The 16,756-nt window shown below is 35.9% G+C and overlaps 1 long non-coding RNA gene across 1 annotated transcript; it reads left to right on the forward strand.

The window, feature by feature from the left end:
* The first annotated feature begins 272 nt into the window (after positions 1 to 272).
* LOC145051354 (uncharacterized) lies at positions 273 to 15,579 on the forward strand. Its single transcript, XR_013683563.1, has 4 exons — positions 273 to 811; positions 1,242 to 1,331; positions 15,107 to 15,222; positions 15,317 to 15,579. It is a non-coding gene; the product is annotated as an uncharacterized LOC145051354 (long non-coding RNA).
* Positions 15,580 to 16,756: the final 1,177 nt, after the last annotated feature.

Here is a 16,756-nt window from a genome sequence, read left to right on the forward strand (position 1 = left end):
TAACGTAGAATTTTAAATGCAAACTCGCGGAGTTCTACAACTCAAAATAATAATAATAATAATAATAATAATAATAATAATATAATTATATAAAATAATAATCAAACAAAACATAACAAAGTTATAATATATAAGATTAGGGTGTGGTTGATTAGAGTATCAAAGTGCGGGGACCAATTGTGCTAAGATCAGGGAAGCATTGTCTTCTTCCTTCTTCCTCAGACGGAAGATACACACTGATTGCTTTCCTCATTAACACCCTATACAAAAACGAATCTTGAAAAAATTCAATGTCCTAATCCTATAATTGTGAGCCTTTGACTACAATGACAAGTCCTTTTCTACCTCTTTGGCTGAAATGTTGAATCTGCAGTTATAAGGAGGGGGTTTGTGGTTTCAAGTTTCACCACAGTCCCACCATTGTCAGCATTTCTCCACCACTGAAACACCACAAACCACCACGAATCGCCACCCACAGTCGACCATCTCGACCTCCTGCCGCCTCTCCTGCTGTGACCCACCACCATCCAACATCCCCTGACCTCTAATCTATATTCCCTCTTCTTCTTCGTTTTTTTTCGAATTAAGAACACCACCGCTGAAGGTGGAGGTATTCCGGCGAGAAAACCACCGCAACCACTGATTCCAGCCACCACCGGGCCCCTCTCCTCTCCTATTTTCCTTCTCCGCTGATTCCGACCAGAACCAAAGTAATCAGAGTCGTTGGAACGACCTCCGACCACCACAATAGATCGCCGTCGCCGCCTTGCTGCTCATCACCTTCACCGCCGATGTTGCTTCTCCACCGCAGGTAACCCCGTCGCCCTTGTTTTCTCTTCCTTCATTGTAACCAGACACGACCAGAGACCCAATCGTGGGTCTCAACTTCCCTCCAATCGATCGCTTGTAACCTATATATCGCGATTATAACTTGTATATCCCGAGTTCCGAATTATACGACTTTGGCCCCTCCCAGGGATTCAGTTTTTCACATCAAGTCAAACTGACATTAAAATGCCGAAAATGGCCCCTCCACCCGAAAAAAAAAACCCAGCAAACCAAGTCCTTGAACCTTAAATTAGGTTACAATGTGCATATTAGACCCCTGGTTTGAGAACTGTTTGCAAGATCAGTCCATGGAGTTTTATTTTGGCAAAAATCTACCCTAGACTTTATTTATTTTAATAAAGATCAACCGAAAATTAATAATTAATACCAAAACTACTCATTTGGTTTATTAGGTCATTTAAATAGAGTTGGTGATTCGTTATATGGGCACGAAACAACTTTCACGACAAGTTTCACCCTCGAGACTCGTTCACGCTTCAAGGGTGAGTGTTACTGCCCCTTTTTATGTTTTATTATTTTGGGCGGAATACATGTGAAATATAAATAAATATATTTTTATGAAGTGTGTTTATAAACATGCTAAATCTATATATCGGTTATGTAATACGCATATAAAAAATATATCTAGTTTTAATACTTATTATTGTCAAAATAATGTATTATAAACCGATTTCTTTACAATATACATGCGTTTAAAAATATTATTAGTCATGTGTAAAGATGCACAAAACCCGAATCTGATCCGATCCGATCCGGTTTCGCTTACGTCATCAAAAATCCGATCCGGTCAAAATCCGATCCGGTTCCAACCAAAATCCGAATCCGATTCTAATCCGATTTGAAACCGGTTTAAACCGATTTTAGTGGGTTTTAATTGGATTTTGGGGCGGATTTGGATCCGGTTTTTAGCGAATCCGGTTTACGATCCGGTATCAAATCCGATTTGGAATATAGGATTAGGATCCGATTGAAAATCCGGTTTTAAATCCGATCCGATCCGGTTTGGTCAAAACCGGTTTTGACCCAATCCGGTTTCGGATTGGATCCAGTTTTGAATAGTGAAACCGGTTTTTATGTGCATCTCTAGTCATGTGAATAATTTATTTTACTTACATCGATCATGTACAAACATATTTATTAATTATATATGTACAAATTATAACAATTATATCTTGAAAATCATTCATGCATGTGAAGAAACATTTTATCTATTTAAGTAAGTGACATACATTTTTACGGATTTATCAAACTTATTCATATTTTATAGTGAAAATTTACCGTACAACCTAGTTAATGACCTCTATAGTGTGAAAACCCGGAATTTTCATTCGGTCTAACCCTAAAAGTCAATCACTTCATATTATAAGTCAAGTTCACTTTTACTTGTTTTTGGGAAAAATAAGTTCATTTGATTATTTTAATAATTAATCTTTAAACGAACGGGTGAACGGATGGGCCGTCTCGGGTCTCGAAATTTCTAAACCGCTAACACCTCGTGTCTTAGAAGTCCACGGCCAAAGCTTTAGGTTTGAGCCGGAAAATCATCCAAAAATCGTGAACTCATGCATAAGCATGAGTTTACTCCTCAAATTTAGTCACTTTTCATTTTTCACCCTAAAAGAGTAAACTCCAAAAGAGTAAACTCAAGAACACTCTCAAATATCATCCTTGAATTTATTCAAGATCTTCAAACTAGTAAGTGTTCTAACCATTTCAAGTTGGTATAACACTTAATCTAGTGTTTATGCATCTATTCATCCATTCACTTTTGTGTTTTGATTAGATTTCCAAGAACACCAAGAACACACACTAAGTGTTCTTGGACTTCTAGCTCATTTCAAGCTTCCTTATAGTAAGTACTTCAATCCTTGAGTCTTAATAAGCTTGTATTACATATTAACATCAAAGAAAAGTCCCAAAAACACCAAGATCAAGGTATTCACGGTTTTAGGAAGCTCCCAAAACCGTAAACACTATTTATGGTGCAAAGTGGTGCCTTAAGGGGCCTAGATGCTTCACCATGCCTTCGGGACTTGTCTAGATTCATCCTTGATGAGTTTATCACACAAAAAGCACCAAATACTTACATTTTTATGAGTTTACAGTTTGGGAATCTCCCAAAACCGTAAACACCCCAAAAGGTGCCTAAGTCCTTAATCTAAGCCCTAGTTGGATGTTTAAGCCTTCCTTGATATGTTTAAACCTTCCCTTGATGTGTTTAAGCCTTGAAAAACACCAAAGTCCAACATTATTAAGTGTTTACGGTTTGGGGAGCTCCCAAAATCGTAAACACCTTAAAGTATGTTTATTTGGGCCATATTCCTTCCTTAGGCCTAAAAACTAACCTAGACAATTACCTTGATGAGTTAAGGACTTTAAAACATAGCAATACCCATTTCCATATGGGTTTAAGGTAATAAACCCAAAGGGAAATGACCATGAGACCGTAAACTCCTCAAAAGGGGTGTTTTGTTGCCCTAGTCCCTTCCAAAGGCCAAACCACCAAGTAGAAATGCTTCAAAGGACTTGCAAAACCTCAAAACAACTTATGGTCAAAAAGAGAGGAGTTTACGACCGTAAACTCATTAGGTCAAGGTCATGAAAACCGTAAACTCCAAGGGAGCTTACCCTTGAACCCCAAACATAATAGCAAGGTCCTTTAGCACCTAGGTGCAATCCTTATGACTTGTAGCACTTATATAAGGTGTTTCACATGCCTTAGGATGTCTTAACTTTGTCAATTAGTGGTTTAAAGTCTAATTGGATACATGTATGTGTGATTATATGCTAACTAGGATCATTGAGTGTGAACAAGTCTTCACTTGTCACCTAGCTATCCTACATCATTCAGTTCTACAGGTGAGTTCATACCCCTTAATCAATGTTTTAAATGATTTTAAATGCTTTAATGGGGGGGGAATACAAGTAGAAGACAGTAGGTTATTAAATCACTCATATGTATTTTATAACTGTGTTTTCATCCAGCAGATTTCACATGCTTCAAAATGTGATGTATGAAATGGTTTTCTATCTTAAAATACCTTGGTAACAAAAGTATTAGTTTTGAAATGTTTATTAAAATGACATCAATTCATTGTTAATTATTGTTCAAAACTCTTAGATGTCTTACAAAACCAATTTTACCTTCTTGAACAAAACTATATCTATACACTTATGTTCTTATATATGTATTGGTGTTATAGTTTTCATCCTTCATTCAGTTTCCTACACTCTTCTGTAGCAAGGGTGTATAAACCTGGATGGACAACCAATTACCTTCCAGTTAACTATTATAGGGATAGTTAGAAGATACAAAACATTATTCCTATTACAAGGAATTACATCAGAGTCAGTTCATTCATGAGTCTATACTATACATTACATGTTACATGAATATGCTTACATAAATACGCTTACATGAATACATTACATGAGCACCTTTACGTAGATACATTTACCTGTATACACTTACATGGATACTTGTACCTCAATTCACTAGGATGATTTATTAGTACCTTCTGTGTAAATTGTCCTGCCTATCCCAGTTCAACAGGATATCTAGACGGGACTAACCATTCTGAAACCCACCTGTTAGCAACAGTGGTAGATGAACATCTACGGATGCCTCCGGTTATTACTTATATTAGGGGTACCTTTACGAGACTAACCATTCCTTTGGCCTACTGTTCGCTACAGAGGTAAATGAACATCTACGGATGCCTACGGTTATTACTTATACTAGGTGTACCTTTACGGGACTAACCCTTCCTTAAACCTGCCGTAGCTACAAAGGAAAATTGGACAATCTACGGATGTTCAAAGGTTATACATTTCGCTAATCGCGATGTCGTGTTAATCCTAATACAAAGGATAACAATTACATGATTACATTATTCCTATTACTTTATTTTGTGATACATTCACATAAACGATGAGTTAGACTAAGTACTGTTAGTAATAGTCAAAAAGGAAGGAAAAACTATCATTTTTACTTACAAAACATTCGAGTCTTGGTAGAAGACTACATTTCATACTAGTAGGAAATAAGGGATTTTCTAGGGTTTTCATACTTATATAAACTGTTTCATTTAAAGAGTTACATGGCATTCATAACAGCTTTCCAAAACAAGACAATGACACTTAAATACTTATGAATTCACCAGCTTTAGGCTGATACTCGCTTTCAAAATAACTTGTATTCTCAGGTCACCAGTAGACAGGTACGATGGCCAGGTTTTGAGAAGACGGAGCAAAGACAAGACTCGTCTTTTATTTTGATTGTATATTTTGGTGTCTTACTACAATGAAAGAACACACATGTATTAAAACTTTACTTTTAATGCAATGGATGATGTTCTTGCTTGTTTACTACTTTACACTGTTGTGATACTGTGACGTCCTCCACCCCGGAACGTTTCCGTCGTTCTACGGTTTTGGGGTGTGACATATAGTGAGACAGTATTCATTACCTAAGTTTAACCACTTACTATTCCCATTTAACTAAAACCGTTAATTGTCACACCCCAAAACCATGAATGGCGGAAACATTCTAGGGCGGAGGACGTCATGTACAGTATCACAACAATGAATAGTAGTAAACAAGCAACAACATCATCCATTGCATTAATAATATAATTTCATACATGTGTGTTCTGTTAAAGTTATAGACACCAAAAATATACATATCAAAATAAAAGATGAGTCTTGAACGAACTCCATCTTCTCAAACGCCTGGCACCTGTACCTGTCTAGTGGTGACCTGAGAATACAAGTTATTTTGAAAGAGTTTATCAGCTTAATGCTGGTGAGATCATAAGTATATTATTGTCTTAGTTTATATGAAAACGTTTGAAAGTTGTTTCTGTAAGATGTTTTGTACAATGTTTTGTATAATGTTTGAACTCTACTAGAAAACCCTATGTTTTCTACTAACTGTAGCCTTCTACCAAGGCATCTCGTGTTCGTGTGTATGTCTCTTGTTAGAGTGTGTGTTTCCCAATTCTGACTATCATTAACCAAAAATATAGTTACTACATTTCCGTGCATCATGTGAATATTCACGAAGTGAATGTAATGGGAAAATATTATCGTACCGTAGTATTTGTAATAAGTGACTACAGTGGTACTAACTACCTTAATACAAAAAGGTGTTCCAAATAACATGTGATCGACCTGTATCCTGCTACCGACTCTAGTTAAACGACGATGTAAGACGCCATAAGAAATGACATTTGGCACCTGTAGACTTGCAAGTCCCACTGTAGCGAGCAGCAAGGTGTAGGATAGTCAATCCAGTATAGATCTATACGCAAACTCATACGCTCTCCAATTAAGGAGATTCGGGATACAAGAACGGTCGTGGCAGGAAGTGTCATGACCCGCTCAATGGTTCACATAACTGCATAAATGTATATGTAATGAATGTGCTAACTGAAAGTGTAATCTTTCTCTGTCTAGCCTGTGTTGAAATGTTCTGTGTTGAAAAGTGTTTTTATAAACCCAAATTTATATGACAATGCACATATAAACTGTCAGCCAATTTTCATTCTCATTACTTATAAAGGCAAATATTTTCTTACCCATCATCCCACGTTTACCCACTTAATCATCACAATCATTAAATTATCACATTATTGCATTTAATGACTATCTCCTCTTTAAAATACTTTTTATTAAACTAAGTTCAAACGATGAAAACCCAAAGTTTTTCATAACTGTCATATTGTTTCCTGCTTGAATTTTGGTTTCAAATCCAAAGGTATAAATACCAACATTTCTTTCCAAGATAGCTTTACGCTTTCTGATCCCTAATCCACAAACTTCTTATTATTCCCTCTTGCCAACAAGCTTTATTCAAGTTCTCAAATATTTTTCAAAGATACAATGGTGAAATCTGGTGCTTCCAAGAAACAATCTAAGCTAACTAGCTCCTCTTCAACTGTCAAGAACACTAAGCCGTCAATTGCTGATCAAGTTATCTTTCAAGATCATGATCACTATGATCCAAGCATCGAGCTCATAATAAAATTCTTTCCAAAGCATCCATTTTTCATTTCCTTCGTATATGTTGTAGACATTGTTCCTCTCTCATTTGTCTACAAGTGTGTGTTTTTCGGCATATCGTCCAACTCATGATCCAGAGCAGATTCATCTCAAACTCGTTGAAGATTCAACTTCTCGTTCAACAAAAGAAGACATTCCTCGATACAATCAATCTCATAATTCCTGCAAAGACGGTGTTCAAGAGTCCTTCCAATTAAGGGGTGTTTAAATTTCTTTACAAAGTGGGCTAGTAAGAAAAATTAAATGGTTTTGTAGACTTTAAGAAAGGAAAATTAGCAGCTGTTTGGGAATTTCTTTTCCACTATATTATTGGATGCCCTTTAGGCAGAACTAGTGGTACAAATGCGATGGGCAAGCAGATCTTAGACATACAACGGAGTATTTTCACCCACAAACTAGTTGATTATGGTACAATCCTTTATGACAACTTCATAACTTACGATAAGAGAGATGCACCTAAACAAGGACTCACTTACGTCACATCTGCAAAGTTTTGGTCCCTCTGCATCAAGAATTTGTTCTCTCAAGCCAACATCGGCATGGAAGAAGACATCAACTTCTTTGTCTGCAGATAACTTAGAAGGTATTCTCTTCACAATGATCGATCTATGTTGTAACGGACTAGGACTGTTCTTCACAATGATCGATCTATGTTGTAACTTAGAAGGTATTCTCTCCCATTGAATATATTGACTGAACTAGGACTTATTGATTATGTTGTAACGGACGACATGAAGGCTACGAATGATACATAACCATATCATTCTACCCCGCCGAGCCCCACACCGCAAACCACTAGTCATGTTCCGAAAATGAAATCCTCAAGGGTCAAAGTAATTTCAAAGAGAAAGACTCCAGTAAAAATTGTTACAAAAGGTGTCCGAGGCTCAAAGAAGACAAAAGTTAGAATTGTAGAGACCATGCACACTGTGGAGCCCAATCATATCGAAGATCCCATTAACACGGAAGAGCACAGTCCTAATAACATTGAACGAGCTCACACTATAGTCCCTAAATAGACCGTAGACACCACTAAAGCTTAATCTCCAATCATCTCTAAAGAACCTGTGAATGCCGTTGTTGAAGAACCTAAGATATTAAACTGTGAAGACTTTTTTAGAAAATGAAAGGTGAAACTTCCCACCCCTCATAGACAAACACGATCCAAGGAGAATAAAGTTGTCTATCAAAAGTCTCTAGTAACCATTCGATTCAGCGTTGAATCACTCTGAATGAACCCCATCCATCCATTACGCTACAAAAAGTGTAACAGTTTCATATCAATCACATTAAGACATAGACCAATTGGTATTCCAAGTGAACACTGGTGTGTCGATAAATATCCCAAGGTCTCCAGGATCAAGTACTTGCAAGTTCTTACATCAGAGGAGCTGAAATCCATTCTTATTTCTATTACACATACACAGCAACACACTTGATGAAACGCAAGGTCCTTTTTCAGAGATCCTAGCGAAAACGGAATTGAGGCCAAACTTGGTTGAAGACCAAGGAGACCGAGGAAGTTCCGGAAAACCTATATTGCCAACATTTCACATAGGGGGATTTGTCATGGGAGCACTAATTTCCATGGATATGTGAACCTAGGGGACACCCCGATGGCTACTGGTTTTGATGGGTAGAAGATATGGATGAATCGAAGAGAAAGGATCGAGAAACTATAGGAAACCAAGTTGGAGGTTCATAACCTGTTCGGATACCAACAGAGGTAAGAGACTCCAACGACGATGACACAAAAGTGGTGCTCACTCAAGAACCAATATTAGGATTCAATTTTGATAATGAAAAAGACTAGGTACGAAAGCAAGAGAATGATGACTACTTCTCAATGTTTATTGAAGTTGAAAAATCAAGTGGATCTTATCATTTCACTTCCAAGCCAAATCCCAAAGGAACGATTGATCAAATCTTTGCGGTAGTCACAAAGTCTCAGCAACCGCAGTCCCACTGCTCCGGCTACACTGTAGACCTTGTTGGAAAGAATCTAAGTTATTGAAGCAAGTGAAAGGCTCACCGTTGAAGACGTCGTTATTCGAATTGAGATGGGCATTATTATATTAGATACCCAAAGCCAAGAAGATCATAACAAATTCCTCAAGAAAGCCGAGGAGTTACTCAAAGATGTTAAGGATCGAAAAGATCAACTGGTCAAAGTGACCATAGATGTCACATCCCAAAACCGGAACGGCGGAAATGTTCTGGGGCGGAGGACGTCATGTACAGTATTACAACATTGCATAATAGTAAACAAGCAACAACATCATCCATTTTATTAATAATATAAATTTAATACAAGTGTGTTCTGTGTATAGTTTATAAGACACCAAAAATGAATAATCAAAATAGAGACGAGTCTTGAAAGCTCCGTCTTCTCAAAACCTGGTCATCGGTACCTATCTACTGGTGACCTGAGAATACAAGTTATTTTGAAAGACTAGATCAACATTAAATCTGGAGAGTTCATAAGTATTTTAGTGTCATTAATTGTATGAAAGTTTTTGAAAACATTTATTGTAAATGTTTGAAAGTGTTTGTAGTAAATGTTTGTATCTCCTAGAAAATCCTATATTTTCTACTAAAAAGTAGCCTTCTACCAAGGCCCGAATGTTCAGTATGTCGTTTGTTTATAAAAGTGTGTATCTTTCCCACGTATGACTATCATTACCAAAATATAGTTTACGTTACCGTTTATGTGAGAAGATCATAATGTGAATGCAATGGGAAAATAACGATGTATTGTAGTATTGTATATAAGTAACTACCAATGTGCTAACTACCTTAAACCAATTTGTTTAATTAAGGTAAAATGTGATGAAGTTGTAACCATACTTGATTGACTATTGAAACACGACACACAAAGGCGTCGAAATGGTATGGCATTCATCACCCGTAGACCTGCAGGTCCCACTGTAGCTAGCAGCAAGGTGTAGGACGGTCAGTCCCATATAGATCTACACACAAATTCATGCTCTCCCTCTAGGACATTATGGTTACAAAACGTGACACAGTAGTAGATTGCCATGCCATGAAGTAGTGGCTCACATTAATGTTATAGTATTCTAGTTTTTGTATAGTATGCTCTAGTGTATTGTATGTTCTCTCTGTTGTAGTGTATAGTATGCTCTCTTTGTTCTAGTGTATAGTATGTTCTCTTGTATAGTGTAGTGTATGTTCTCTTAGTTTCTCGTCATATTCTGTTCTTTCTGATTCTCATAATAGCGAGTTTGTATTGACTCATGAATGAACTGACTCTTGTATGTTTCATTGTACTAAAAATAATGATTAGTAATTCCCTAAACTATATCTATTATAGTTTACTAGTAATGTTGTTTGAATGACTGAGTATGTTTGTACACCTTTGCTACCCAAAGGTGCTGAACTGATGTAAGAACTTTTATATCTATACATATATACATAATATATAACTAAGATTCAAATAGCACTCGGACCAATAACTGGATACCCTAAGTCCACAACCAAACAAGGAACAGGAAATAAAGTGAGTTATGAGTCCTAAGTCCGTTCAACCTTACTTATATAACTATATCTATATAGACATGATTTTAACAATATACATAAGTTAAAAGAGTTTAATAAAGAGTTTAACGTATATAAGAGTTTTAACCATTTGAATGGCAACATATGACTTGATGTCAGTTTATAAAATGTTTTGAAGATTTTGTTTGATAAAACAGTTTGAGGTATAAGAAAATCCACTTGTTTGATAATTATTAATCAGATGTGATTGATATAACAACTATAATGTTATCAACTTGTATTCCCCCCATAACAGGATTTAAAATCATTTAAATGGTAGATTAAGAGGTATAAACTCACCTGTAGTGAGTGATACGAATGTAAGATCGGTTGTAGGATACTAAGTGAAGTCTCGAGCACAAACGGATCCTATAAGGAATATATTGACACATATACATTTATAATAAGTGTATATAACAACTAAGCATGATAGGGAACCACCTTAGGGCCTAGGAAACACCTGGATTGAAGTGTTACAATGACATATGATTGCATTAAGGGGGTTTATGGCCACACAAAGGGGTTCATGGCCATCGTGTTTACGGCCAAGGTGTTTACGGTCCAAGATATTCACGGCCAATGAAGATCTTGAGGAGGGTTTACGGCCAAAGGAGATGCTCATGGCCATAAAATCTTATAGTTCTTGGGAAATGGTTGTTTTCAAGGGTGTATGTTAAGAGCTTCTATATGATAAGTAGTACATGGAAAGATACTTACGTTTTGAAGCTTGAAGGAGGTGTTCACGATCCAAGAACTAGTATGTGTTCATGGTGTTCTTAGTGTAAGTGAAGAAGATTTGAAGGTCTACCCAAAAGAGATGAAATCTTGGATAAAATTATAGGGTTTCATTAGATTTAAGCAAGGTATCAACAACAAATGGAAGAAACACTTACTTATTTGAAGATCAAGATGAAAACTCTTGATGATAGTTGAGAGAGAATCGAGTTTCTTGATTTAGAAGTGTGAGAAGTGGTGAAAAATGAAGGAATATCATGTATATCGGAGTAGTTTATGGCCAACCAATAGATTACGACTGTCATCTCTAGTTTACGGTTGTAAACTCCAAGACTTGGAGTTTTCCGGCTTGAATGTTGCACCATGAACTCTAGCAGATACTTCCTAACACTAATTCCTTGAATGTACTAGGCTTAGAACACTCAAACAGACCCTAAACAATGCTAAAAGATAGCAAAAACAAGTCTGACTTTGATAGAGTCGAATGGATGTACAAGATAGAAATTTCGGGTTGTCACATCATCCCCCATTAGAGAGAATTTCGTCCCGAAATTAGACTTTAATAAATTACAAATAATTAAGCGGGAAGATGAGGATATTTTAGTTTCATTTGATCCTCGCGCTCCCAAGTGAATTCAGGTCCTCACTTGGCATTCCAGCGAACCTTTACTATCGGGATAACGGTGTTGCTTCGTTTCCTTGACCTCTCGGTCCATGATCTCTACTAGTTCTTCCATGAAGTTGAGGATCTCGTTGATCTCGATCTTGTCGAGTGGAATTAGAAGAGTCTCGTCGGACAGACACTTTTTCAAGTTCAAGACGTGGAAGGTAGAATGTATGTTACTAAGTTCGCGAGGTAGTTTGAGTTTGTAAGCTATAGGGCCGATTCTAGCGATAATCTTGAAAGGCCCTACGTATCTTGGATTTAGCTTTCCTCGCTTTATGAAGCGTATCAAGCCCTTCCAGGGTAAGACCTTCAATAGCACACAGTCACCAACCTAAAATTCCAACGGTTTCCTTCTCTTGTCTGCGTAGCTTTTCTGTCGGTCTCTAGAGGCTTTTAACCGTTCACTGATTTGAACGATCTTCTCTGTTGTTTCCCGAATTATTTACGCACCTGTGAGAGTGTTTTCAGGAAAAATCAACAAGTGGTACATGAGTATCCCATGCCTTCCCGAAGTCTATCACATAGGCTCTCAACATGTCTTCCAAAGTCTGGATAGTCCTCTCACTTTGTCTGTCGGTTTGCGGATGGTAGGTTGTACTCATGTCCAACCTAGTTCCTAGGGAACTTTGTAGCAACTGCCCGAACGTCGAAGTGAATCTCTATCCTATAAGAGATAATGGATATGGGAACATCATGCAGTCGTATGATCTCCCTAATGTAGGTTCTACTTAGTTTCTCCATCTTGTCAGTTTCTTGGATAGGCAGGAAGTGTGCGGACTTGGTTAACGTGTCTACCATCACCCATATGGTATCGAGACCACCCGTTGTCTTGGGCAAGTTGGTTATGAAGTCTATTGTCATCCGCTCCCACTTCCATGTATCATGTATATGGGATGAGTTTAGGGCCAGCCAAGAGATTACGGCCGTAAACTCCAAGACTTGGAGTTTTCCGGCTTGAATGCTGCATCATGAACTCTAGAAGATACTTCTTAACAATAATTCCTTGAATTTACTAGGCTTAGAACACTCAAACAGACCCTAAACAATGCTAAAAGATAGCCAAAACAAGTTTGACTTTGATTGAATCGAATGGATGTACAAGATAGAAATTTTGGGTTGTCACAGCAGAGTAGGAAGAGAAGGGTAAGCATCTAATAAACGAAACCCACAATGCTTTTGAGGCTAGGCATAGCGAACTTTTAAATACTAACAGATCTCATATAATGGTTGTCACTTCAAAGGAAACAATCGATGATATTCAAGTTGTCACTAAGGATATCCTCAATTATCTCAAAAACCCTAGCCTCATGACGACCAAGAAATTAAGCGGAAAAATACTCATACAATTCTCCAAAACCCACAAAGTGCTTAAGGAGTTAAAAGAATTGTTTGAGGAGAAGGTAAAGCCTTCTTCCTAAAAAAATGAGGAAAGGAACTAACAGTAGAAGTCAGCTCCTCTTCCAAAATCACTAAGTCTCCCTCACCTTAGAAAATTAGTCCCTACCTCAATCTCCACCAAAATCCCCTCTAAAAGAAAAAAAATCTGATGCCTCGTCCTTCTCCTGTAAATCAAAAAACTTCCAATTCCTCCTCAATCTCCAAAGAAGACCTCACCCATCAAGGAAACAACACAAGTCAAATGACTCCCCAACCACCATACAAAAAAAGGCAGACTTGACATCTGCTAAATGAGCGAAACACTTCTGAAAGGAACAAGGATTCAATGTGAAGATGGATGAGTCACTAATCTATTCTTGGGTAAACCCAATGTGAAGAATTTTGGAAATAGACGACATCCCTCATCTAATGTATGATAAGCCTCCCACTGATAGATACTGGGATATTCCTATATCTACTAATGCCAAAAACTTCCTAGTATTCGAACCATTTGATCTTTGCATCCTAGATGAATGTAGAATCCCTTTGCAATTTGAAAGGTTAAACTTGTTTCACAGGATGTAGCGAAAGAAAATCAAAGAAATCTAGTCCAATAATGCTCTGGAGTGGTCAGGACATACAAACCTCGATCATTCAAAGGCGCAACCTACTTTCAATACTCTCTCTCTCTCTCTTTCTCTCTTGCTACAACAAAGAATACCATTATACTGAAGTAGAATTTGCCTTCATGAATCTAGAAGAGAACTTTCTAATTACAAGGGTTTTCCACAACAATATAGAAAAATACCACAAAATGAAAACCACATATGCCAGATCATGTGACTTTGTTAAGGCTCTAGTACGTGACATTGCAAGGATTGATGCCGAGATATACCCTTTCTGTGCAAAAAAGTTTAATTTTCCTCTGTTCAAACATGCACTAACAATCACAGAATGAATTCAAGATTTAAGCCTTGGAGCCATAAACTTTCTTGAACTTGGCATTGTATTCAAAATCTATAGAGATTGTGAAAAATTTGTCATTCCATCTACTGCATTTCATCAATGCTTGAAGAAACAACTTGAAGACACTATGTCATATGTTGAAAAGTCCAAGTTCACCATTGAAGAAGTGAAGTTTAAGATAACGAGAACAATCAAATGGCTTCTTGAAGTAAGGAAGTTTTGGTGGCCCATCATTACATTTCTCAAACATAATTGATGAGGAGGATAACTGTGAGGTCACTTAGTTGAGATTGTTGTTACATGGAAATAATACTTGATAGATATAAGGTGCATATTTGAAGCAAGGCAATGTGAAGTGAAGACTTGTTTGAACTAGTTACGAAGAGTTTGGAAGAGAAGTGCAAGTAATGAGTTTTATCGTCTGACCGAAGACTTGAAAGGACGAAGATAAGGAAGATCGGAGAACTAAGAGTTTTTTTCTTTTGTGAATAATGTATTGTCAGAAATGTAATGATCACCTTTTCTAACTGTGTGTGTTAGGTTGGTTTTACTAGTCCCAGATATGGGAAGCATATCTTTCTAGTTAGATTACATTTTGTATTATCTTATCTTTATACTTGTACTATTACACTGTATAATAACTTGTGTTTGACTACAAACCATGTTATGATTCAAAAAGTATTTCTTTAACTTGCTCACATTTAACAATATATGTTGTTGTGTTTCCTTTATAATCCCACTTTTTTATTGTTAAGCTTCAGCAAGGTCCAAAGGATTAACTTATATTCTGCACCATAATCTCTTCATCATTAAGTTCTTCTTTCAACATGATTATTTTCCAATATTTTTAACTTTCTTTCATAGACTAAACATGGTAAACTTTTTTCAAGAAAGTCTGAATGACGGTGAAGAAAATGTTACATCTATGTGTAAGGAGCAACAAGTTGGGAATTCAACTAAAAAAAGGAATATCAGCACCTCAACCCAAGACACTGCAGCAACTGAAAAAAGTATGTATATTCGACATGTTTACATATATATACATCTCAGTTAATTAAACATTATACTTATACATTTATTAATAATATGTGCATCCATATGTAGATAATGAAATGTTCACTGTTAGTTTCTGAACGTAGCAACGTAGTTGCGAAGGTTTATGTCAACTATTCTACTGATGAAAACTAGAAAGTACATGGAAAGCCACTAATCGCTGATTACTTTAGAGTTTTTTTGGATGAAGCAATAACGTCGTCCGCTTAAATATCAAATGGAGATAACAAACACCCGTTAACAGTTAATGACGCAATAGGTTATTTTGTGATTTGGGAAAAAAATGTTGTAATCTTTGATCCTAATGTACTTTATTTGCGTAAGTCATATAAATATTTATATTCGTTAATTAAACCTTATAATTTTTTAAAACGATTGTATTAGTTAATTATATAAACTAATTGTGCATGTTTATTTCAATGCATATTTGACACCAATTTTAATTTATGTTGTTACTGTATCTGGAAATAGATATAATTGAAGCAAATAATGAAATACAAAAGCCCAAGAAAAAACAGCTTAAGAAAAAGTAACCCATGAATTATTGTCCAACAGCCGGGCTAAGGATTGTAACACCTATTATAATTTAAGTAGAGTTTAGTTTATCATTGTATGTATATTTTTGATGTAATAACTTTTTAATTATTTTAATTAAAAAGTATTCTTTATTACATTTTATTTTTATATTTCCGTTTTTGTGCATCATAGTAATGAAAGATGACCAATATATGTGTAATTGATTTCTTTTTAAAAGAATTCTAGATTACAAATAATATAAAACATATTATGACGAGTTAAACATTTCGGTGTATGTACACAATAGTAATGATAAACTATTAAGCTTGGTTGTAAAGATAACTTATCATTACTGCTTAATTACATATGTGTCTCCAAACTCAATAAGGGTCACAATAAGTAAACATTTATCACTCTGTATGAAAAAAAAATCACTATAAATATCTTACGATCACCGTTTAATTGCTTGTGAGTGAGTAAATATTCACAATATTGACCACATAATATTAAACATGTTACTAAAAGTGATCAATAATCATAATAAAAGAAATAACATGTTAATATAGATCATTTTTGGCGATGTCTTAATTTTTTATTTTTCGGTATATATAAACAATCGTAATGATAAACCATTAAACATGTTAGTAAAGATAATTTATCCTTATAGCTTAATTACATTTGTGTCTCCATGGTCACGACAATATTTATAAACGGTCATCGTAAGTAAACATTTATGACTCTATAGGAAGAAACACATAACTATAAGTGTATTATGCATGATGGCTATCAATATAAGATAGATATATCTATAAAAACACCCTAGAATATAATGACGGGTTTGACATATAATAACGGATTTTCAAGGGTTATACTCACCACAATTGAATGATAGTATAACTTATCTTCAATGACATGACATTTCCTCTCATGTTCTTCAAAAAAAATCGACATAAAATGTCTATAATTATGGATTTT

The sequence above is a fragment of the Lactuca serriola genome, chromosome 5, assembly GCF_051521515.1.
Source record: "Lactuca serriola cultivar US96UC23 chromosome 5, Lser_US96UC23_V15, whole genome shotgun sequence".
Classification (NCBI taxonomy): domain Eukaryota; kingdom Viridiplantae; phylum Streptophyta; class Magnoliopsida; order Asterales; family Asteraceae; genus Lactuca; species Lactuca serriola.